The 24,594-nt window shown below is 39.7% G+C and overlaps 1 protein-coding gene and 1 long non-coding RNA gene across 2 annotated transcripts in view; one reads left to right on the forward strand and one right to left on the reverse strand.

Moving 5' to 3' along the window:
* Positions 1-24,594, forward strand: part of SERPINB6 (serpin family B member 6) — an 86,858-nt gene that overhangs the window by 24,164 nt on the left and 38,100 nt on the right. The gene's annotated exons all lie outside the window — the stretch shown is intronic.
* Positions 15,379-24,579, reverse strand: LOC147580810 (uncharacterized). Its single transcript, XR_015251121.1, has 2 exons — positions 24,077-24,579; positions 15,379-17,913 (listed from the first exon to the last, which is right to left on the reverse strand). It is a non-coding gene; the product is annotated as an uncharacterized LOC147580810 (long non-coding RNA).

Below are 24,594 nucleotides of genomic sequence, written 5' to 3' on the forward strand. Positions count from 1 at the left end.
CAGTGTGAATACCCAAGGTGGATTCTAGGACAGTTCAGGAGGAGCCCATCTGCAAAGAGGAAATAACAGAATTTCCTGCTAATCTGGTATTGAGGACTGAGCATTTATAAGCAAACAAGTAAGATGTGACCATATTTGTATTCCGAGTTTAATGAGGAGGTGGTGCTATTAAAACCAGATAAATACACTTAACAGAAACAATAAACATCACCTCTAGGGGTTCTCAGATTTCCATGTTCATTTCACCCCTTGCTATGAAGAAATGCAAGAATTGAATTAGGCATTCTAGGCAAAGAGGCAGCTAAGCCAGTTATATGCTTCCTCTTGTCCCCAATTCGGATGAAAATGAATATCGAGGGCTTCATTAAAGCTAATATAAGCAGCTTGAACTCTCTCCTAGGGGAGTAGTTACCTTTGGTTTTATTTAATGACTTTTCTTTCTGCTAACAGCATCCCCTTTCCTTTGGGAAACAAATTCTTCCTAATAAATAGGTTTTTTTTTTTTTTTTATTGTAGTGAAATGTAAGAGTTGCCATCTTAACCATTGCAAACACACAATTCAGGGGCATTAATTATATTCACAATGTTGTGTAACCACCACCATTATATATTTCCAAAAGTTTTTAATCACCCCAAACAGAAACTCAATAAGCACTAAGCAATAACTCCCTACTCTCCCCTCTGCCCAGGTGCTGGTAACCTACTTACTTTCTGCCTCCATGAATTTGCCTGTTCTAGATATTTTGTACAAGTGGAGTCATATAATATGTGGCCCTTTGTGTCTGGCTTATTGCATTTAGCATAGTGCTTTTGATGCAGGCAAGCTGGGTCTGAGGACACAGAGGAGGGTCCCACAGGACCAGCCAAGAGGTTCTTGGCTTTCCACAGGATAGAAACCAAATATGAGTCAGAGAAAGTAAAAGCAGAATTTATTTAATAGTGATAGATTATGACAGAAGGAATGTCTGGGAAACTGGTAAAGGAAAGGAGAATGAGTCTTGTTGTTGCTTGGAGTTAGGGGTTTATACTAGAAAGGGGTCCAGAGTACGGTCTGATCAAAGAGGAATGACAGGTGAGTAATAAGTGTTATTTCAAAAATCATCAAAGGTAGGGACTATTGATGGCTGGGATTTGTTTGAATCTAATGTCCTGAATCATGTTTGGGACATGGTTCTTCTTAGATGTTATCAGATATTTGGGGGCCTAGGCAAAACTCAGAGAATGATTAACTGTTTTTGCTTCCCCCTTGGAGTGGGAACGTAGCTTCTTTGGTTCACTTAGATGCAAAATATAGAACATGAGTAAGTGGGGCCTAACAGAAAAACAGCAGAGAGGGAGCCTTTCTAAAACTGGAGTCCCCTCATTTTCCCTATCTTATCTTCAAGGTTCACCCATATCATAGTACATATCAGAACTTCGTTACTTTTTTTTTTTTTTAATGATATTCCTGCCCTTGACTACTGTGATGAGAAGGGGCATTTGAAGGGTGCTACGTGGATGGAACGTGCATGTGGCTTGATGAACTGTGATCCATGGACACTGGCAGGCACTAAGGCAGTACTTGAGGCAGAAATGAGTCACAGGATGAGTCACCAAGCAAGAGGCCAGCTGAGGCCAAAGCTTCATGATAGGCGTGGGCTCCCGATGCCCTCTCTGCAAGGTCTCAGCTCCAGCCAGAACTTCATTACTTTTTATGACTGAATAATATTGCATTTTGAAATTTTTTTTTAACGTTTATTTATTTTTGAGACAGGGAGAGACAGAGCATGAACAGGGGAAGGTCAGAGAGAGAGGGAGACACAGAATATAAAGCAGGCTCCAGGCTCTGAGCTGTCAGCACAGAGCCCGACGCGGGGCTAGAACTCACGGACTGCGAGATCATGACCTGAGCCGAAGTCGGCCGCCTAACCGACTGAGCCACCCAGGCGCCCCATAATATTGCATTTTGCATATGTAACACATTTTGTTTACCTATCCATCTGTTGGATACTTGGGTTGTTTGGCTGTTGTGAATAATCTTGCTAAAAATTTTGGTGTACAAGTATCTGAGTCCCTGTTTTCAATTCTTTTGGATATACACCTAGGAGTGAAATTGCTGGCTCTTACAGTAATTCTGTTTAGCTTTGTAAGGAACTGGTAAACTGTTTTCCACAGTGACTGTACTGGTTCACATTCTCACCAGCCATGTACAAGGGTTCTGATTTTTCCACATTCTCACCGCATTTGTTATGTCCCTTTGAAAAATTATGATTATAATAACCATCTGCTAACCTTAAAAATAAAAGTCAGTTATTTTACCAGCAAAAATGGGTTTATTTAGGAATAGCAGAGAATTGTAATTTGGGACATGGAAGTGATGGCAAAACCATAGGCAAGTCCAGCAAATGAAGGAGGGGAATGTTAGTTTATGAAGAGGAAGGAGAAAATTGGGAGGGATTATTATTATTTTTTGGGGGGGAGGGATTATTTTGAATGAAAGCCACTGCAGAAGAACAAGAGTTCAGGGTGATGATGATTTCTCATTGGCTGAATTTGCAGGGGTGGTCAATTTCTTGTAGGAGATGCAATCTATGTCCTTCCCCTTTGGGAGCTTGTAATTGATGATTATTCTTTTGGGGTCTGTATTTGATAATTCTGCCTGTAATTGGCATTGAGTGGTATTGTTAGGGGACCCCAAGACCAGGTTCTGAGTCTCAATGTCATAGAAATGAACATTGAACTCAGGAGAAAGCAAGCAAGTGGAGTTTATTAGAGAAAGCTTGTATACCAGGGACCTGACAAGAAGAATGTTTCTCCCCTAAGAGGCAGGTGTGCATAGCTTAAAAAGGCACTTTTGCAAAGGGTGAGGGGCTAGGAGTGGGACAATGTCCTTCAGTCATGGGATCATTATTTTGTGGTCATTACTCTTTAGAGGTCACAAGACAATCACAGGATGCTTTTCTTCTTGGCAGACATTTTTAGGGTGACTGAAAGACAAATACTTGTTCAGGCAGGCTTAGTATTGTTACTTCTGTGCAAACTGTTTCTTCGGTTTTTGCTCAAACAAGCATTACTCCCTGATGACTTGTTCTCTCTCCTTTGTTCTCTTTCAGAGAAGGAGGTATTTATCTCCAAGCATATGGAAACTTTTCACCCTTGCTTCCCACCAGTGACTTTGCAGGAATTAAGTCCCTTTCATTTTCCCCATAGTGCCTCAGTATGGCTCCCCTTTCTAGCCTCAGGACTCTTAGTGAGATTCCCCTTTATTAATTTTCACGCATCTTAATAGGTGTGAAGTGGTATCTCCTTGCTTTGATTTGTATTTCCCTGATGATTAACAAAGGTGAGCATCTTTTCATGTGCTTATTGGCCATTTATATCTTCTTTGGGGAAATGTCTGTGCATGTCCTTTGCCCATTATTTAATTGGATTGTCTGTCTATTTTTTGTTGAATTGTAGCTCTTGATATATTCTCTATATTAGCAGGTAGAGAAGTTGCAAATGTTTTCTCCCATTCTGTACATTGTCTTTCACTTTTTTTGGTGGGGGGAGTCCTATTCCTCTGAAAGCAATTGACTAGATATTCTTTTTCTTAATTCCCTTTTGTTGTTATTTCTACCTTGCTGCTGAGGTCTCAGGAAATCTATCTTACAGGTAGGATGGAGGTATAACATTTGTTCAATGAACATACTGGTAGTTTTGAATATTTTCAGGTTTCTTGGGACATTTCAGGGTGAGCAGATGCTACAGTTTTCAGGGTGTTTTTTGTCTCTAATTGAATATCATCCAAACTCTGAAATGTCATGAGGAAATCTAATGGTTTTTTTCCTCAAACATAACTAGAAGTCATTGATCCCTGCTAGTTTCATTGGGAAATGAGCCATTACGTCCATCTCCTTATAATACCCCTGGTTTCTGAGAAGGTTCTCTCCCTATGGTACTTTGGAAAGGTCTGCTGTTTGTCAAGAGTGGTCAGTCTTGATTCCTCAAAAGCTGTGGGTAGAATTCTAATGGCAACATGGTATGAATTAGCTTTTTGCATTAATAATAAGTGTCAAGTGGATAGCTCTAGATAAAATGGTAGAGACTAGATTCACATTTTGTTATTAAATAGGTTTTTGATGTTAAGTAGCCATTCATACCATGCATAATTGACTACTCAAATATGAGAACACAAACCTTTCATCTTATTTTAACTAAGGATTTAGTTGACAGCCAAATACTGGCAAATTCAATAAGCCTTTAGAAATCACTTTTGCATATACTTGGACCCAGCCAAACCTTCAACATTGTATCACTACCCCAAATCAATCAGAACATTTTGGCAATTGTATGAATAGAGGTATTAGGCTTTCACAGTACACACTGATGTATAATGGGTAAAATTTTGATGAAACATTGGAGATAAATGGTACTTTAAAGATTATACCATTGGAATTGCAAATATAATTAGGCCAAAATTCTGTTCTATGACTTTTTTCCCACTTTCTTCATGACTCAGAGTAATGAAACTTGGATGAGGGAATGTGAATTCAGTAAGTGCTCCCTGCTATTTAAAGTTAAGCTGAGAAAGCAACTTAATATTCTGCATAATTATTAGAAATAAGAATAGTGTGTGATAATAATCATTAGCATTTGCAGAGGGCTTACCATGTACTGGCAGTATGCAGGGTTATTTACTGTGTGTTACATCCTCACAGCAGCACCCAGAATGCAGTTTCTATTATAATTTCCATTTTACAGATGACAAAACTAAGGTCCAAAGAGTTTAGTAAAGATGCAAAGCAGCCTGGATCCAGAGCCCATCTTTTATGATGATAATGAATTAAAGTATACCCAATGGGATAAAAGGAAGCTGTGGGAAAGTAGGAGGTTATTCATTTTTTGTAAGATTAAAGCAAAGAAAAATCAGAACCACAAACCCTATAAAAATGGAGTCTATTTCCAAAGGAGTTGAGAATTGAAGACTTCCAGAGAAGTGCAACTCTTTATATCTTCTAACTTTTCAGCTTTGTAGGGCAACAGCAACCATAAAAAGAGCTCATCAACCTCTATGCCCCAGAAGCCTTTAACCTGATTCAAAGTAATTGTGTGGTGTAAGTATATCGCACATCCATGTCTGCATGGTTGGCTCTTCATTCAAGCTTGGTTTCCATTGTCTTTCACTTTTTTAAATAATGTCCTTTGATACACAAAAATAATTTAGTTTTCATGAAATCTAATTTATCTTGTTTTATTCATTTTGTTGTTTTGGCCTTGGACTTTTGGTGTCATAGCTAAGAACCTATTGCAAAATCCACGTTCATGAAAAACACTCCTGGTTTTCTTCTAACAGTTTTGTAGTCTTGGCTCTTATATTTAGATTCTTTACTGACTTTGATTATTTTTATATATGGTATGAAGTAAGGGATTTCCTTGCATGAGAAAATCCAGTTGTCCCAGCATCATCTATGGAAGAAACTGCTCTTTCCCCCATTGAATGGACTGGGCACCCTTATCAAAATCAATTTGCCATAGATGTATGGGTTTATTTCTGGAGTCTCAATACCATTCCATTAGTGTGTGTGTCTGTACCTGTGCCAGGACCACACTGTTTTGATATCTGTAGCTTTGTAGTAAGTTTTGAAATCAGGATGTGGGAGTCTTCCAACTTTGTTCTCCTTTTCAAGATTGTTTTGGCTATTCAGAGCCCCTTGCAATTAATTCTATATGAACTTGAGAACTGGCTTTTATATTTCTGCAAAAACCTTAAAAATGCTGTTGGAATTTTGTTAGGGATTGCATTGAATCTGTAGGCTGCTTTGAGTTGTACTGATATCTTGACAATAAAGTCTTCTTATCTACTAACACAAGATGTTTTTCTATTTATTTAGCTCTTTTTAAATTTAGAAATATTTTGTAGTTTTCAGTTAAATGCACAAGCATTTAACTTCCTTGGTTAAATTTATTATTCTAGGTATTTTATTATTTTAGATGCTATTACAAATAGAATATCTTTCTTAGTTTCTTTTTCTTTTTTTTTTTTTTTAATTTTTTTTTTCAACGTTTATTTATTTTTGGGACAGGGAGAGACAGAGCATGAACGGGGGAGGGTCAGAGAGAGAGGGAGACAGAGAATCGGAAACAGGCTCCAGGCTCTGAGCCATCAGCCCAGAGCCTGACGCGGGGCTCGAACTCACGGACCGCGAGATCGTGACCTGGCTGAAGTCGGACGCTTAACCGACTGCGCCACCCAGGCACCCCATTAGTTTCTTTTTCATATTGTTCATTACACATGTATAGAAACACAACTGATTTTTGCACATTGATCTTGTATCCTGCAACTTTGCTAAATTTTGTATATTGGATCTAGTAGCTTTCTTATGGATTTTCTACATATTTTATGTATTTGGAATTTTCTATATATTTGAGATTTTCTAGATATTTAATATATTCTATATATTTCTATATATAGGATCATGTAATCTGTGAGTAGCAGTAGTTTTACTTCTTCCTTGCCAATTTTGATGAGTTTTCTTTCCCTTGTCTAATTGCTCTGGCTAGAAATAGGTTTTTCATAAATTCAAAAAGCTTGAATGTCTTTCTATTGCTTAGAGAATGATTTAAATTTTTTTTTCATAAATTCCCTTTATCATTTTGAGGAAGTTCCCTCTACTCCTAGTTTTCCGAGTGTTTAAAATTATTATGAAAGAGTGTTGAATTTTGTCAGATGCCTTTTCTGTGTCAGTTGAGATAATCATGTGGTTTCTTTTGTATTCATTCTATTAATGTGTGTATTACATTAAGAGATTTTTTTCATGTTGCATTTCTGGATTAAATCTCAATTGGTCATGATATATAATCCTTTGAATATGCTGTTGGATGCAGTTTGCTAGTATTTCCTTGAGGATTTTTGTATCAATATTTATAAGAATATTAGTCTATAATTTTATTTTCTTGCAATGTCTTTATCTTGCTTTAGTATCAAGGTATGAGTTTGGGCATGTTCTCTCTTTAATTTTTTGGATGAGTTTGAAAAGGATTGGTGTTAATTCTTTAAGTGTTTGATAGAATTCACCAGTGAGACCATATGGTTCTGCACATTTCTTTGTTGAGAGGTTTTCTTTGTTTCTTTCTTTCTTTTTTTTAAGTTAACATTAAATTGGGATATTTGGTTTGTGGGGAGTAGTCAAGGGGCAAGAGAGGGGCTAAGAAACTTGTATACTTGAATCAGGTCCTCACCACCTCGTAAGTAACAGTCTTAATTTTTACTTCCCTGTGATACACTTTCCCATTTCCTGGCTATTCTAAATATCATGGATAATTCAGTTTTCTAAATCATTGCTTTTCCTTGTCACACAATACTCAAAAAGCTTGGATGTCTTTCTATTGCTTAGAGAATGATTTAAAAAATCTTTTTAGCCTTCCACTCAATCTTTGCTTTGGCTATTTCTTACCCAAGCTCCAAAATAAACTGCTTTTGGACATCTTGGGTGGCTCAGTAGGTCCAGCTTCAGACTCTTGATATCATTGGCTCAGGTCATGATCCCAGGGTTGTGGGATCAAGCCCCACTTTGGGCTCTGTGCTGAAAGCTTAGAGCTCGCTTGGGATTTTCTCTCTCCCTTTCTCTCTCTCTCTGCACCTCCCCATTCTCTCTGTCTCCAAATAAATAAATAAACTTAAAAAATGATTAATGTTAATTTTATTAAAAAATAAATGAAATGAAATGAAATAAAATAAAATAAAATAAAATAAAATAATTGCTTCTGCTGCAGTTAGAAGAACTATGTTCTTGTCTTTTTGATACTAACCATTCTAACAGATGTGAGGTGATATATCTTACTGTGGTTTTGATTTACATTTCCCTGATGATGAGTGATGTTGAACATATTTTCATACCTGTTGACCATCTCTATGTCTTTTTTGAAAACATGTCTATTCAGATCTTCTGCCCATTTTTTAATTTAATTATTTGTTTGTTTTGCTGTTGGGTTGTATGAGTTCCTATATATTTTGGATATTAACCTCTTAGCAGACATATGATTTGCAAATATTTTCTCCCATTCAGTATGTTGTCTTTTCATTTTGTTGATGCTTTCCTTTTCTGTACAGCTTTTTAGTTTCATGTAGTCCCACTTGTTTATTTTTGCTTTTGTTGCTCTTGCTTTTAGTGTCTGATTCAAAAACTTATTGCAAAGACTTATGTCAAGGAGCTTACCAGGAGTTTTATGTTTTTTTTCTAGGAGTTTTATGGTTTTAGTCTTACATTCAAGTATTTAATCCATTTTAAGTTAGTTTTTGTGTAATATGTAAGATAGTGATCTAATTTCATTCTTTTGCATGTGGCTGTCCAGTCTTCCCAACACCATTTATTGAAGAGACTGTTCTTTCCCTATTGTATATTCTTAATTAACTATATATGTGTGGATTTATTTCTGGGCTCTCTATTCTGTTCTATTGATCAATGTGTCTGTTTTTTTTTTTTTTTTTTAATTTTTTTTTTTTAACGTTTATTATTTTTGGGACAGAGAGAGACAGAGCATGAACGGGGGAGGGGCAGAGAGAGAGGGAGACACAGAATCGGAAACAGGCTCCAGGCTCTGAGCCATCAGCCCAGAGCCTGACGCGGGGCTCGAACTCACGGAGCGAGAGATCGTGACCTGGCTGAAGTCGGACGCTTAACCGACTGCGCCACCCAGGCGCCCCAATGTGTCTGTTTTTATGCCAATACCATACTGGTTTGATATCCATACCTTGTAATATAGTTGGAAATTAGGGAGCACAATGCCTCCAGCTTTGTTCTTTTTCCTCAAGATTACTTTGGCTATTCAGGGCTTTTTAGAGTTTCATGTATATGTTAGGATTTGTTTATTCTATTTCTGTGAAAAATGCCATTGGAATTTTGATAGAGATTGCATTGAATCTATAGATTGCTTTGGGGTGTATGTACATTTTAACAATATTCTTCCAATCCATGAACATAGATTATCTTTACATTTATTTGTCTTTTTCTATTTCTTTCATCAATGTCTTTATAGTTCTCAGTGTACAGGTCTTTTACCTCCTTGGCTATATTTATTCCTACATATGTTTTTGATGCAAATGTAAATGGGAGTGTTTTTTTTTAATTTCTCTTTCTGATAGTTCATTATTAGTGTTTAAAAATGCAACAGATTTTTGTACACTGATTTTGCATCCTGCAATCTTACTGAATTTATTTATTCCAACAGTTTTTTGGTGAAGTCTTTACAACCTTCTATATATAATATCATGCCATCTGTAAATAGTGACAGTTTTACTTCTTCCTTCCTAATTTTGGTGTCTTTTATTTCTTTTTCTTGCCTATTTGCTCTGGCTAGGAGTCCTAATATGATGTTGAATAGAAGTGGTGAGAGTAGGCATCCTGTTGAGAAGTTTTCAATTACTGATCCAATCTCTTTATTTGTTATATATCTGTTGGGATTTCCTATTTTTAATTTCAGTCAGTTTATGTAATTTTTGAGCTTCTAGGAGTTTGTACTGCGTAGGTAATTACATTGCTTGGCATACAATTGTTTATAGTACACTCTTGCCATTATTTTTATTTCTATAAAATCAGTAGTAATGTTACCATTTTCACTTCTGCTTTTAGTTATTTATATCTTCTCTCTTTTTTTTCTTTGTCAGTCTGGGTAATGTTTTGCCAATTTTGTTGTTCTTTTCAAACAACCAGCTTCTAGTTTCATTGATTCTATTGTTTTTCTATTTTTTATTTTATATATCTCTGCTCTAGTCTTTATTAAGTCCTACCTTCTGCTAATTTTGTGTTTAATTTCATTTTCTTTTCTAGTTCCTCAACTAGAAAATGTTTGTGTAAAGTTAAGGTTTTGATTTGAGATCTCTCATCTTTTTTTTTTAAGTTTATTTATTTATTTTTAGGGAGAGAGAGAGAGAGAGAGAGAGAGAGAGAGAGAATCCCACTGTTAGTACAGAGCCCAATGTGGGGCTTAAACCCACAAACCATGAGATCATGACCTGAGACGAAACTAAGAGTCAGGCACTTAATTGACTTGAGCCACCCAGGTGCCCTGGTATTTTTTTTTTAATTCATCTTTAAGTATTTTCTAATTTCCCTTGTGATTTCTTCTATTTAAGACTGTGTTTTTCAATTTCCTTTTTAAAGAAAATTGGTTTCTAGCTTCATTCCATGTGGTCAGAGAATATACTTTGTGTTTTCAATCTTTTAAAATTTATTAAGACTTGTTTTTATACCCTAAAATATGGTTTATCCTAGAGAATATATATTTTGCTGTTGTTGAGTACAGTATGTTTATTAGGTCTTGTCAGTTTATAGTTTTGTTCATGTCCACTACTTTTTTTTGTTTTTATTTTATTTTTGACAAAGAGAGAGACAGAGTGTGAGTGGAGGAGGGGCAGAGAAAGTGGGAGACACAGAATCTGAAGCAGGCTCCAGGCTCTGAGCTGTCAGCACAGAGCCCAATGTGGGGCTTGAACCCATGAACCATGAGATCATGACCTGAGCTGAAGTCCGTCGCTTAACCAACTGAGCCACCCAGGTGCCCCCATGTCCACTATTTTATTGATATTCTGTTTAGATGTTTTATTTATTACTGAAAGTGGAGTATTAAAGTCTCTAACTCTTAATATACAATAATCAATTTCTCCTTTAAATTCTGTCAGTTTTTGCCTCTTATATTTTGAGGGTCTGTTCTTAGGTGTGTAAATGTTTTAAACGATTGTATCTTCTTGCTGTATTGAAACTTTTACCAATATATAATGTCTTTCATTGTCTTGTTACAGTTCTTGACTTAAAGTCTATTGTTTCTCATATTAGTATAGCCAACACAGATCTCTGTTATTACATTTTCCATGGTATATCTTTCTGTATCCTTTCACTTTCAATCTATTTGTGTATTTGGATATAGGTTGAATTTCTTGTAGATAGAATATAGTTAGATCATGTTTTATTAATCTATTCTGCCAACCTCTGCCTTTTATTAGAGACTTTAATCCATTAACATGCAAAGTGATTACTGATAAGGAAAGATTGCTTCTGCCATTTGGCTACTTGTTTTCTGTATGTCTTACAGGCTTTTGTCCCTCATTTCCTCTGTAATTGTCTTCCTTTGCATTTAGTTGATTTTTTTGTCTGAGCCATTTTGATTCCCATATCATTTCCTTTTGTGTATATTCTTTAGATATTTTGTTGTTATTGTGGCAATTACATTTAATATCTGAACTTATAACAATATAATTTGAGTTGATACCAACTTAATTTCAATAGTTAAACTCTTTTCTATATAGCTCTGTCCTTTCCTTTATTGTTGTCATAGGTTATATCTTTATACATTTTGGGCCTAATAACATTGAGTTATATCTTATACATTTGTCTTTTGAGCATGTAGAAATAAAAAGTGTAATTACAAAATAAAAATACAATACTTGATTTTATATTTGCCCATGTATTTACCTTTACTGGAATCTCTATTCATACAGCTTTGAGTTACTGCCTGATGTCATTTCATTTAAACTTGGACTCCCTTTAGTGTTTCTTTTATGGCAGGTCTAGTGGTAACAAACTCCCTCAGGTTTTGTTTATTTGGGAATGTCTTAATTTCTCCCTTAGTTTTGAAGGACAGTTTTGCTGGATATAGAATTCTTTTTTTTTTTATGTGTATTTATTTTTGGGACAGAGAGAGACAGAGTGTGAGCAGGGAGGGACAGAAAGAGAGGGAGACACAGAATCTGAAGTAGGCTCCAAGCTCTGAGCTGTCAGCACAGAGCCCCACGTGGGGCTCGAACTCATGAACCGTAAGATCATGACCTGAGCCAAAGTCTGACGCTTAACTGGCTGAGCTACCCAGGAGCCTTTGGGTATTGAGTGACAGTTTTTCTTTCAGCACTTCAAATATGTTATCCCACTGCCTTTGGGCCTTCATAATTTTGATGAGAAATTGGTTGTTAATCTTATTGAGACTCCTTTGTATGGGAAGAGTTGCATCTCTTGCTGTCTTTATGAGTCTCTCTTTGTCATATAATCAGTTTACTATAATGTGTCTTAGTGTGGGTCTCTTTGAGTCCATACTTGAAGTTCATTGAGCTTCTTGGATTTGTAGATTCATGTAGATTCATGTTGATACAAATGCGTCATTAAAAAAAACCCAAACTTACTGGTTTTATCATAAAGAAAATATATAATATATAGCTAAAGGTATGCTATTAAAGTTTCTCAAGAATATATTTGATAGTTTATAAATTACCATTCTAAAATTAAGTCTCCCTTGGGGAGCCTAGGTGGCTTAGTCAGTTGGGCAACTAACTTTGGCTCAGTTCATGATCTCACAGTTTGTTAGTTCGAGCCTTGCGTGGGGCTCTGTGCTGACAGCTCAGAGCCTGGAGTCTGCTTCAGATTCTGTGTCTCCCTCTCTCTCTCTCTGCCCCTGCCCCACTTGCGTTCTATCTCTCTCTTCATCTCAAAAATGAATAAACATTTAAAATTTATAAAAAAGGAAATAAAATTAAATCCCCCTTCTCTGCTACCTATTTTTAAAATATGTATACTGACACTAATGGAAAAACTAGGGAAATCCAAATGATATCTGGAGTTTAGTTCATAGTAAGGTACCAATGCTGGTATCTTAATTTTGACTAATGTGCCATGGTAATATAAGACTGATTAGAGAAAACTGTGTTGGGGGTGTATGGAAACCTCTCTGTATTACCTTTGCAACTTTTTTGTGAATCAAAATAAAATTTGTATTTAAAATAATTATTATATGTAAAAGTTTACACATACTAACATCCCTGCTTTTAAAAAATATTATGGGCTAGAAGAGTAAATTTCATAAATATATGAAACAAATTATAAGAAGATGTTATTAGTAATACTAAGATCTCCAAAAAATGTGTTTTTCTAATTTCTTTTGAAACCCCTACTCCACAGCTGCTTATCAGCCATTATTCTAATTTTAGAGACTGGTTTGTTATTCTAGGTTGGGTTTTTTCCCATATTTATCTAATAAAAAGAAAGATCAAATCTGACACAAACAGTGTATGAATTAGTACAAGAAAATCTGTTTTCTGAATCGTATCTTGGTCCTGTAATACAGAATTAAAGAATGGTGTTATGCCTTACTACCAAAGGTAGAAAATTACGGCATTTTATCATATCTTTATGAAACACTTTGCCTCTATCATAATATCTCACATTAAGTATCAATGGAAGAAATCTTTTATTTTTGTGTTCTAGTAAATTAAAAGTCTTTAACTATTGTATATTGTTGTGAACTCAAAAAACAAGTAGATAACAAGTGAACTGAGAACATAGAAACCAAAGCAGAATAAAGGAGGACGAGCACAACACTATCTCAAAGGCTGACAATTAGATCTTAAACATAATATATTAAAAAAAAAAAAAACAATAAAAGTAAAGGTTGACTCTAGAAGCTTCAGATTGGTAACAGTCATTCATTCATTCATTCGTTCAAAAAGTGTTTACTATCCACCTTTTCTGTGTCAGTCACCATGAGGGATTCAATTCTGAGCAAAAACAGACAACTGATCCCTTGGTTCCCTGGTACCCTAGTGTACAAACCAATGGGGTAATGGATTGGAACAGGAGCTAGTACAAAGAATGATTGCAAAAGAAATTAATGTGTGTGTGTACATGTATTTTTAATTCATGTCAGGATTTTTTTTTTCAACGTTTTTTTTTTCAACGTTTATTTATTTTTGGGACAGAGAGAGACAGAGCATGAACGGGCGAGGGGCAGAGAGAGAGGGAGACACAGAATCGGAAACAGGCTCCAGGCTCCGAGCCATCAGCCCAGAGCCCGACGCGGGGCTCGAACTCACGGACCGCGAGATCGTGACCTGGCTGACCTCTTTTAAAATCCTGACATGAGGGCGCCTGGGTGGCGCAGTCGGTTAAGCGTCCGACTTCAGCCAGGTCACGATCTCACGGTCCGTGAGTTCGAGCCCCGCGTCGGGCTCTGGGCTGATGGCTCGGAGCCTGGAGCCTGTTTCCGATTCTGTGTCTCCCTCTCTCTCTGCCCCTCGCCCGTTCATGCTCTGTCTCTCTCTGTCCCAAAAATAAATAAACGTTGAAAAAAAAAAACGTTGAAAAAAAAAATAAATAAAAGAGGTTTTAAGTAAGGAATTATTTGCTGACATTACATGTTTTCCCTAAGTGCAAATATATATAGTCTGTCTTTTTCACAGCCCTTAGGAACAGATAATATTCATGATCTGCTAACCTCATTTGTTCCCAGGGAAAAATAAAACAATTTCATAGTAGTGTCAGAAAGGGTCTCAGTTTCTGTTAGGGTTTTTTGGTTTTCTGGGGGGTTTTTTTGGTTTTTTTTTTTTTTTTTTTTTTTTTTTTTTGCATATTACCTTTTACTGATAGTATGGTTCTATTTTTGTAAAAATATTATATAAATGTAGATGTTTCCATGTATACATATTTTAATATACCTAAGGGTGTCTGTGGGAGAAAGGAGAGGAATATTTCATTTTTTACTTTCTATTTACCTGGATTGCTTGATTTTGTTATAGAGACATGTTGCTTTTGCAACTTTACAGAGGTAAAGTGTATGTAGAACAATCTGGGCTGAACTTGGAGTGGAAGGGGAGAGGCTAACATTTGCAGAATTAAAATAGGATGAAAACATTCTGTTGGGGGAGGGCAAACTGAGCTCATGCTGAGGCCTTCACATCCCCATCCCCACAAATAGAAAAAAAATATTTCAAAAACGAATAAATCCTTAGTCCCACTGGAAAACAAGAGAACCCTTGGTGGATCAGAAAAAGCTCTTAAAAAAAAAAAAAAGAAATCTGGGATTAGCAAAGGCCACTGATCAAAACATTCACAGGAGCATCTGGTTATAGAAGGTAGGAACAGCTCCAAGAAAGCCCCAGGCCTGCCCTGTACCCTAGGTGGGGACAGGGATACAGACAGGTACAGTACCCTGGGTCTCAGGTAACTCACTTCAGGTGACTGATTTAGGGACCCCAGCAGGAGAAATCAGGAAGATCAGCTCTTGAACAACAGTGCTGTTCGCCCACCCATGTGAATAGCAAAACTTTACAATTCTTATTTGGGCTACTTTGAGCATAGTACACTAAGGTAAGTGACCAGCAAGATTCATCTAGTATTTTAAGAATTTGCATAGGATAATGGAAACTCAACTTTTGTGTTGAAGTTAAATTATTTATACCTTGTTTTGTTTTGGAAAGTGCCATAAAAGCAGTCTAAGGTATAGTTAAGATCTCAAATATCAAATTAGAAATTAGAGGGACAACATAAAGCTGGGCCTCAGGACTTCCATGAACAGACTGTACACTCAGTCCCAGTCGCCCTGAGACTTGGGAGAGGACCTGATGGTCTATGGGCTGTTAACTTAGAAAACGAGTCAAACTAAAACAGAACAAGGTCTTTATTTAGGGTCTCAGAATTGCAGTTTGGGGAGAACCGATTCTGGAGTAATCAGAAAAGTGTCCTGCTCCTGTGGGAAAGCAAGGGGTTTTTATGAGAAAGAAAGAAGGGGTCATTTTATGATTTAGAGAAAAAGAAGACCAACCTCCCAATTCGGTGCTAATTTTGATTATTATCTAATCGATTATTTTATTGGTGCTATCAAAAGAACTATACCTGGTATGCGTTAGTTAACTTTTATGTCTTCATAAAGTTCATATTAACAGTTTTATGGCCCGAATGCCAGTTATTCTGTTGGATTTTATGAGCAACTGCTTGTAAAACAATCACCGCTTCTGGTACAGTTCAAGAATTCATTAGTTAGAAAGGAAATAGAGCTTCAAAACGGAGTCGTTCAGGAACGAAATTTTATGCAATCACACAGGACGTGACCTTGGTAGAGGTCTGAAAGGCATCAAGGTCGACCCGCGAGTCTTCTGGCATAATGTGTGGAAGTCTTCCCCTTAGGCTGGACGGCGGACACAGTCAATGCCAGCACCCCATGCCGCCCTTGGTCAGGGCAGGTGCCAGCTCAGCTCACTCTGAACGCCAGTCTCCTCCTCTTCTCCGGGTACTCCAGCTACCCCGGCCTGACCACACTCCCCTCCCCCCTGGCCAAGGCACCTCTGGCGCGGTTGCAGCCGCGGAGAACTCGAGGAGAACTGGCCGCCTCTCCTGGAAATTACCTTCTAATAGAAACCAAGAACGAGCGAATACAACTAATTACAGACGGTGGCTAGTACCGTGTAGGAAATACACAGGAAGCTGTGGTAGAAACTAACAGGCCTCCTCAGGATGTATGAGGTGTCACTTGACCCTCCTCTACTTGGCCCTGGCCCCAGGTGAGTCACCCCATGTGATCCTCCTTCCAGGCCCTGCTGCAGCGGCGCCCAAGTGCCTCCCCCTGGTCCCAGGTCCTCCCCTCCAACCCTCGGCCCTAGCCGGGTTCCGCCTGGGATCCCGCGGCCCCTCCAAGGCGCGGTGAGCGGGACCTCCGGGAGCTCGGCTTGCAACTGGGCGCAGGGCGGCGGAGACCCCGGGATGTGCTCTCCCGGGCGCGAACCCGGGAGGGCCGGCCGGAAGTGCTCGGCCGGTGCAGGGGGTGCCAGGGGCGTGGCGAGGAGGAAGGGGCGCGTCGGGAGTGGGCGGCAGGCAAGTGATCCCGGCGTCTCAGCCTCGCAGCCTCGCTAGCTCCGCTCTCGGGCGAGAGAGGCGGGGGGCGGGCGTGGGGGTGGGGGTTAGGAAGCGGGCCGGGGTCGCCAAGGGGGCTGGGCGGTTGCCTGACAGCTTTCGGAACTCCGTGCTCCGTTATCGCCCAGTCCAGCTCAACTCCCAGGCCGACTCGAGCCCTTCCCAGCCTGCCTCTCCTCTTTTTCCGGGAGCATCGTGATCTGCCCTCGATGACTCAACCCCGAGTTCCGCCCGCTAACTCACCCTGTCGCCTTCTCGGTTACCCATAACCGAGGCGTCCCAACCCCCTCCCGCCTGGCCTTCCCTGCAGCCTTTGCTGCAGACACCGCAGGTTCTGATCCCTCCAGCCCAGGCTGGGGAAGAACGGATGGGGCCCCTCCCAAGCCACCAAGTGTTACCAACCTACCCCCTCCTTTCAGCCCCCACATCCCCACAGGCTGAGCATTTCAGCATTTGACTCACCTTCTTCACGACCCATCCCTCTGGAATCACAAGTTCACACTTCTGCAGATTTTAGGGTCTGCATCAGACCCTATACTTATTCTGTTCTTTTTTTTTTTTTTTTTTAATTTACATCCAAGTTAGTTAGCATATAGTGCAACAATGATTTCAGGGGTAGATTCCTTAATGCCCCTTACCCATTTAGCCCATCCCCCCTCCCACAACCCCTCCAGTAACCGTCTGTTTGTTCTCCATATTTAGGAGTCTCTATGTTCTGTCCCCCTCCCTGTTTTTATATTATTTTTACTTCCCTTCCCTTGTGTTCATCTGTACACCTACTCAGTTCTAACGACGACATTGCCACTCAACCACAGACCGTTAGCCTCCTTCTTTAAAACTCTCTTCTCTTTTGTGTGTTGTTAGTAATTCTCTTTCCAGATTCATTTCATGCCTCTGGCTTCTCTATGTCTTTTTTTGGCTCTTCTTTTCCTCTGTTCATCCTTATGTATTGGTATTCCTGAGGGTTGGATGCTGTCCCCGGCAAACCTCTCCAGCCCGTAACTTCACTGACATCCATTTGCTGATGACCCCTACATTGACCTCTGGCGCCTAGACCCCTCACCTGAGCCTTCCATGGAAACTGAACCTACCCTAACCAAAGCAAAATTCATTCCCTTCTCCAAAGTCATTTGCCTTCCTGTTTCCAAACTTCCAATCTTGTTCACTGATGTTGCCATTCACTAGGTCTTCCTAGTGTAATCTGAAAATCGGCGAAGATTCCTCCTTCGTCCACTCATCCAACAATTTCCAGGTCTTGTCCTACCTTCTTCCTGAACAGCTTTTCTTTCTGTTAAAAAGAAAACCATAGGCCCAAAATGGTGTTACTTAGGCCAGACCAGGTTACCGAAACACAGCTTAATACAGTTGCAGTTTCAAACTCCCCCAGAAATGTCTTAACAGGTCGATCTGGAATTTTCTGATGGGTGTCAGTGAGTCTGTCACATGGCCCTCTCCATGACCCGCCCCTCCACTTCTGGGTAAATCTGATAAAACTCCCTGTGCTTCCCCCTAAGGGAGAGTGACCTTGTCCAGATTGATCCCTTTCTTTTGCTTGTAACCTTCTGGCCCTACCCTCCTTGCCATAAAAATAACTCCTTTTTGAGAGTTTTCATTTTGTACAATTCCTCAGAGAGCCCCTCTGTTTGCTAGATGGGATGCTGCCTGATTCAGGAATCATTTAACACAGCCAATTAGATCTTCAGGTTTACTCACTTGAATTTTGTTTTTTAATACTTCCATCCCCTCTACCCCTCCTGCCACTGCCCTGATTGGGGTCTTTCATTTCAAGTATTGCAGCTCTGATACTTCTGTTTTTTCCCATCCCACTTGTCTGCATTCCTGCAGAGCAGTCTTCCCAGTACATAACTGCTTATGTGACCCACAGTCCAGAATTCTTCAGAGAGTCTCTGCAGCCTATAAGATAGAATAAAAATTTACTGGTATGACATATAAAGCCCTTTATAGATGTCTAAACTGCCTCATATTTTATGATATTGCAATATTTGTTGTTTCCTCCAACAGGCATACTTTTGCAAAGTTCTCTGACTCCTGGTTTGGAATACTGTCCTCTGATTAGCTCAGCATCATTCTTCAGATCTCTGCTCAAGTGTTATGGAGTGTGTGATGCCTTTCTTGATTTCCCCAGCCAGACTCCTTGTTGCTGCTTCTACTTTTTCTTACCCCTTATACTAAGGGCCATTAGAGCACATATCACTATTTCATTTGTTTGCATATCTGTATAAGGAAAAGCCACAGTTCAGTATTTCTCTTGAATAGAGAAAAACTCAGTCCTTTCCTTCTCCTGTGTTTCTCTCCCGCGTGTCTCCTTTACTTCTCATGCAAAACACTTTACTTCTGACCCTTCTCGTCACCAAATGTATGTGGGGGACTTCTCACATCAAGCAGGTCTTCGCAGCACCAGCTAAAGTCCTATAATTCCACTAAATTCTAGCACATTCTACCTACAGATCATGTCAGGTCCCACAGGTTATGGGCTCAGTCCCACAAGGCTGCTCCCCACCCACCTTCAACTTCAGATGCCAGTTGCAAGTAATAGGATTCCCAGGTTACCCACAATTTCTGTCCAATTTGGCTATTAATGGGAGATTCCTATGCCCCCCCACCCCGGTTTGATTAATTTGTTAGAGTGACTCACAGAACTCAAGGAAACACATTTATCAGTTTATTAAAATATAAATAAAGGATGTAGATGAATAGATACATAGGGCGAGGTCTGGGAGGGTCCTGAGTGCAGGAGCGTCTGTCCTTTGGAGTTGGAGGTTCACCACCCTCCCAGGGTGGATGTGTTCGCCAATGGAGTAGCTCCCCGAATCCCATATTCCTGGGATTTTGTGGAGGCTTCATAATATAGGCATAATCAGTCATTAATTCTACTTTCATCCTTCTTCCATCTCAAGAGAATGGGGGAGGGGAAGGGCTGAAAATTCCAAGTTTCTAATCACAGCTTGGTCTTTCCAATACCAGCTCTCATCCAGGAGCCATCCAGGACCCCACGGAGAAAAAAGACACTATTATTAACCGAGGAAATACAAGGGTTTCGGAAGTCCTATGTCAGTAGCTCAAGTCAACGACCAAATACTACAACAAAGGAAGTTCCTAGTGTTCTTATCACTTAGGAAATTACAAAGGTTTCAGGAGCCTTGCGTCAGGAGCCGGGGCAGAGACCAATATATATTTTTTCTATTATCTCTTAATATCTATTTGGTATCTTGAGGTCAGGGACCTGTCTTCTATCATTATATTGCCAGACCCTAGTGTAGCTCCTGGCCTGTAGTAGGTGCTCAATAAAAGTTCGTGGCGTGAATGAAATCATTGGTCATACCACCAGTTAGGAGGTCACGTACCATTTCATGAATGCCAGGAGTTCATATAATAAAGTTATTAAGGCTGATGAACAAACATCAAGTTATCCAAGAATAACACTGCAAATGATCTGAAAGACTTTGCTCATCATATTGCTTAAATAACTCACAAGATAAGAACTCCCTGTCTTTGTGAGGATCTTATATTGCCTTTGGAATCCATGATGGCCCGGGGAGAAAGTGTATATGTCGCATAGTAGTGGCCAGGTGATAGAGCCCCGCCCTCAGCCCTTGCTGTTTTCGGGGCTTAATGAATAGTTCCCTCCCTCATGAGGGACTGAGGTTCTCTACCTTGAGGTGGATGGACACCCAGAAAGTAGTTGAACTGCTTGCCTTTGTTTAAAAAGAATGAAAATGTTCTCACCAGCTTTCACTAAGTAGGAGTATTGAAAATGCACGTCGTGTGTCCCTGTTTGCTTTCACTCTACGATACCCAAGCCTGCATTTTGAAATTAAACCTCATGCCCTTTGTGCAAAATCTAGTGCATCATCAAGGGTTTTGCACTCCTTGAGCACTAAGCTTGGCCAAGAAGGCACCCTTCTGGGTTTCTAAGGTCACCATTCAGTGTTGTGAGTCCTAGCTTCAGCCCCTTGCCTCCCTTAGCACCTTCTGAGAGACAGAATGGTAGGGTCTGGAGGGACTTTTTACATCTCAGCACAAGCCATGAATGGACTGAAATTAGCCTCCTGATGGTTGAGCCCTTCTCTCAACAGTTTTTGTTCGTTTGCTTGCTTTTTTAAGTTTTAGGAGTTTCGTTACCACAGGGCCCTGGTCAGGGCTGATCTGGTCAAGCACACTAAGTCTCTCTAACTTTGCATTTGGGGAAACAGTTTCCTTGGGCTTCTCATGTAAATTCATCCAGCTCGCTTCAGCAGTGCCCTGGACCTCAGGGTGACACGGCCCAGAGTTGGTGGCACCCTATCCCAGGAAGATGGGTTTCCATTCACGTTTCTTTTTATTTGCATTCTGAAATGGACCACCCACGTGATTCCAGATCAAATAAGACAAGCTTCTCTTGATGAGGGAAAAGAAAGAGAAAAAAAGCGAGAGAGGAACCTTTAGTGATTTAGCTATTTCTTAAAATCATATGATCATGAATATGAAAAAAATCTCCAGAGTAATAAGATTCTCTTAATTGAACTCAGATTTTAAATAAGAGAGCATGGTTTCAAAAGAAATAAGTGAATAAAAAAATGCATGAAGTAAAATAACAAACATAGATTCTGGAAAACACCTTCTGTGTTCACACAGAACCAGCTCTAAGCCTCTTCCTATGGACACCTGGCTTTCAGGTACTAGGTTAACCTGCTGGGCCAGAAATTGCAAATTTCACCTGAGCCCCTGGATTACAGATGGCCTAAAATAACAAAGAATAACCATTAAGATAGACAGAAGCAGCATTGCTTTGCTTCACCATCATATTCTTGACAAAGATTAGATTTTCCTTTAAATCAGACAATTTCCTAGTATTTTCCTGGCTGCTTCTGACTGTGACTATGCAGAAAGCAAATGGCATGCTCAACTCTGTTCAGGCCTTAAAACACAGTCCTTCTAGCTGACCTCCAGTTCTACCTAGCCTTCTTATTCATCACAGTGAAGATTCTTCAAAGAGTTTCTTAGACACCTCCACATGTCTCTTTTCATCCTAAATCCCACTCACTTTGATGGTTGTCTTAACTGTCACCAAGGTAAGTGTTGACGTGGGAATGTCAAATGGACTCTCCCTGCTTTAACTCTCCACTTCCTCTAATGCGAGCTGCTCTCCATTGTCCAGCTTCTGCTCTTCTCCATCTGCTTTTGTGCTTTTTTCCCTAGCAACCTTTTAGAATGTTGGTTGCTATTGCCTGGGCTTCTGTCATCAGACGGATGCCTTCTTGATCAGGAAGCTCCACTGGGCTGAGTGCATCCCTCTTCTGGCTTCTAGCTCCTGTATCCCATAGCTTTGTCTTTGTTTCTACTTATGTCCTGGACATCTTCACCTAAATGTGTTACAAGCACTATAAAGCGCTTTTGACTCAAACGAATTCTTTATTTGACCCCGAACCTATCCTCTTCTCATATTCTCTGAGTTAATTATATCATCTTGTGTCTAATTATTTGAGTTAGAATACTGAAACATTGCTGGAACTCCATTCTTTTCCTTGTCCCTTCCCCCTAAATCCACTTGCACATTAGATCCTATGGTTTCTGCTTCCTGATTAGCTCCCTGCTTCAGTGTTGCCACTACTTAGGCTTAGGCCCAAATGGCCTAAAGCCAACTCCTAACTAACCAACCCCTGGGCACTTTCTTCTGCATCCAAACCATCCTAAAGGCTGATGCTAAAGTCAGAAAAAAAGGGAAGGAGGAAGGGAGGGAGGAAGAGAGAGGAAGGGAAAGTAGGGAAAGGAGCGAATGAATGAATCAGGTTAATCCTCTAGTTAAAATCTTACAATGCCTCCCCATTGCCTGACCAATAAATCCCAAACTCCTTAGATTGGCGTAAGAACTCTTTCCAGGCCAGCCCTAACTTGCCCATTTAACTCTACTTATTCTGTTAGAGAGACATCACATTCACATAACTTTTATTACATATATTACCATAATTGTTCTATTTTATTATTAGTTAATATCTTACTGTGCCTCATTTATAAATTATGCCTTATCATAGGCATGTATGTACAGCAAAAAACATAATATGCATAGGGTTTGGTACTAGACAGATTCAGGCATCCACTGGGGATCTTGGAACAGATCTCCCCACGATTGAATATTGCAAACACAATCTCTTTTGCATCCATCTGAACTGCTAAAAAAAAAGGGAAGGGCCATGTTTTATTCAGTTTTATTTTTCCATTTCTTTGAGACCTGATCCTGTCCACTGAAAGAAAACCAACCTCAAAGTAGGTTAGTGAATGCTTTATTCATTGTCTTCCTGAGGACTATAGTTTGGCAGGTGGTCTTTCTGATTGCTCTGAAGAGCTGCTCCAAAGCTTGTTACAAGAGGAAAGGGGGACCTGCTTTCAATCAGTACTCCAAATACTTGCACATTACAAGTTATAATTTGCTATGGTTGTAAAAAGTAAGGTTTACTGATTTACATGTAGACCTGAGAAAGACCCTTAGGTCATCTAAATACATTATATTTCTGTTATATCTGATTGTTTGACAATGTTGCTTGCCTGCCTCTGCTTGACTGGTTTTCCAGTTCTTTCCAGTTTTGATTTCTCATTGAGGTCAGTTAGTGGAGGCTGTAACCTCCTGTGACCAGTTACCTATTGCAGTTTTAGTGCACAGTCCCACACTCAGTAGAATAAATGCTTAATAAAAGAAGTTTGGGGCTTTTCAGCTCTTCTATCTAGTGTGGCTCTGAGGGTGTGAATTTGCCGGGGAAGATTTACAAAACCCAAGGATCTGAATGTGAAAATAGTTTGTGGTTAAAAAAAAAAAAAGTCACCTTTCTCATTTTTAAAAATGGTAAGATAAAAAGTGTAAAGTAGAGTAGGAGAGCCCTGCCAGGTTGCATCTCTCGGTGCCTTACCCTCATAAATGAGTTATTTTAATTGTGAGAGTAAAAGAGGAAAATCCATGCTGGATTTCCCCAAGAATTCCAGTAAGGGCAAAGAAAAGTCAGTGTTAGGTCTATATTGAATGACCATGGATTTACCTCGCATTTTAGGGAAGGAAAGCCAGTGTGATAAGGAATCTTCTCTAGCACGTGGTCCCTATGAGTCTGGAAGGAAATCTGGGGGTGATCACCCAGAAACATGTCCCAGTGTTGGCGTCCAAACCTCCACTAAGGTATTTGAAAAAAGAAGGCAGGTAGGTCCTTCCTTCCTCCCTCCCTCCCTTTTTCTTTTTTCTTTCTTTCTTTCTTTCTTTCTTTCTTTCTTTCTTTCTTTCTTTCTTTCTTTCTTTCTTTCTTTCTCTTTCTTTCTCTTCTTTTTCTTTCTTTCCTTCCTTCCTTTCCTTTCTCTTTCTTGTTCCCTTCCTTCCTCCCTCCCTCCCTCCCTCCCTCCCTCCCTCCCTTCCTTCCTTCCTTCCTTCCTTCCTTCCCCTAAGACAGGTTCTTTGCCCCAGTCCCAGGTACCTGGAAAGCACTGGTAGGAGGCCCAGGTCTTTGCAGTGAGTGCAGGAACAGGGAGAATGGTGGGAGCACTGCTGGCCAGCCCTCACAAGCTGGATTGTGCAAGGTTCAGAGTCTTGGATACTCCCCACACTTTCCTTAAACAGAAAACCCAGAAAAGCCTTTCAGCTTCTTTTAGATATTGTGCCAGATTTTCTGGGGTAGAAAAAAATCAAGACCTCAGTTTTCCAAATGGCTTCCTCCTGGGAGTGTCACCACCTCCCAGAGGGAGGGAGTATGCACCCTTTGTCCACCCACTACCTGCAGACTCATTGGATCTCTGCTTCTCACATTTTGCCCACTTTGAGCAGGGTCTTATCTTTTTTAAGTTTTTATTTTGATTCCAGTTAATTAACATACAGTGCTATATTAGTTTCAGGTGTACAATATATTCAACAATTGTATACATCATTCAGTGCTCATCACAAGTGCACTCCTTAATTCCTATCACCTATTTCACCCATCCCCCAGCCAACCTCCTC

The sequence above is a fragment of the Puma concolor genome, chromosome B2, assembly GCF_028749965.1.
Source record: "Puma concolor isolate L17-30 chromosome B2, mPumCon1.1.hap2, whole genome shotgun sequence".
Taxonomy (NCBI): domain Eukaryota; kingdom Metazoa; phylum Chordata; class Mammalia; order Carnivora; family Felidae; genus Puma; species Puma concolor.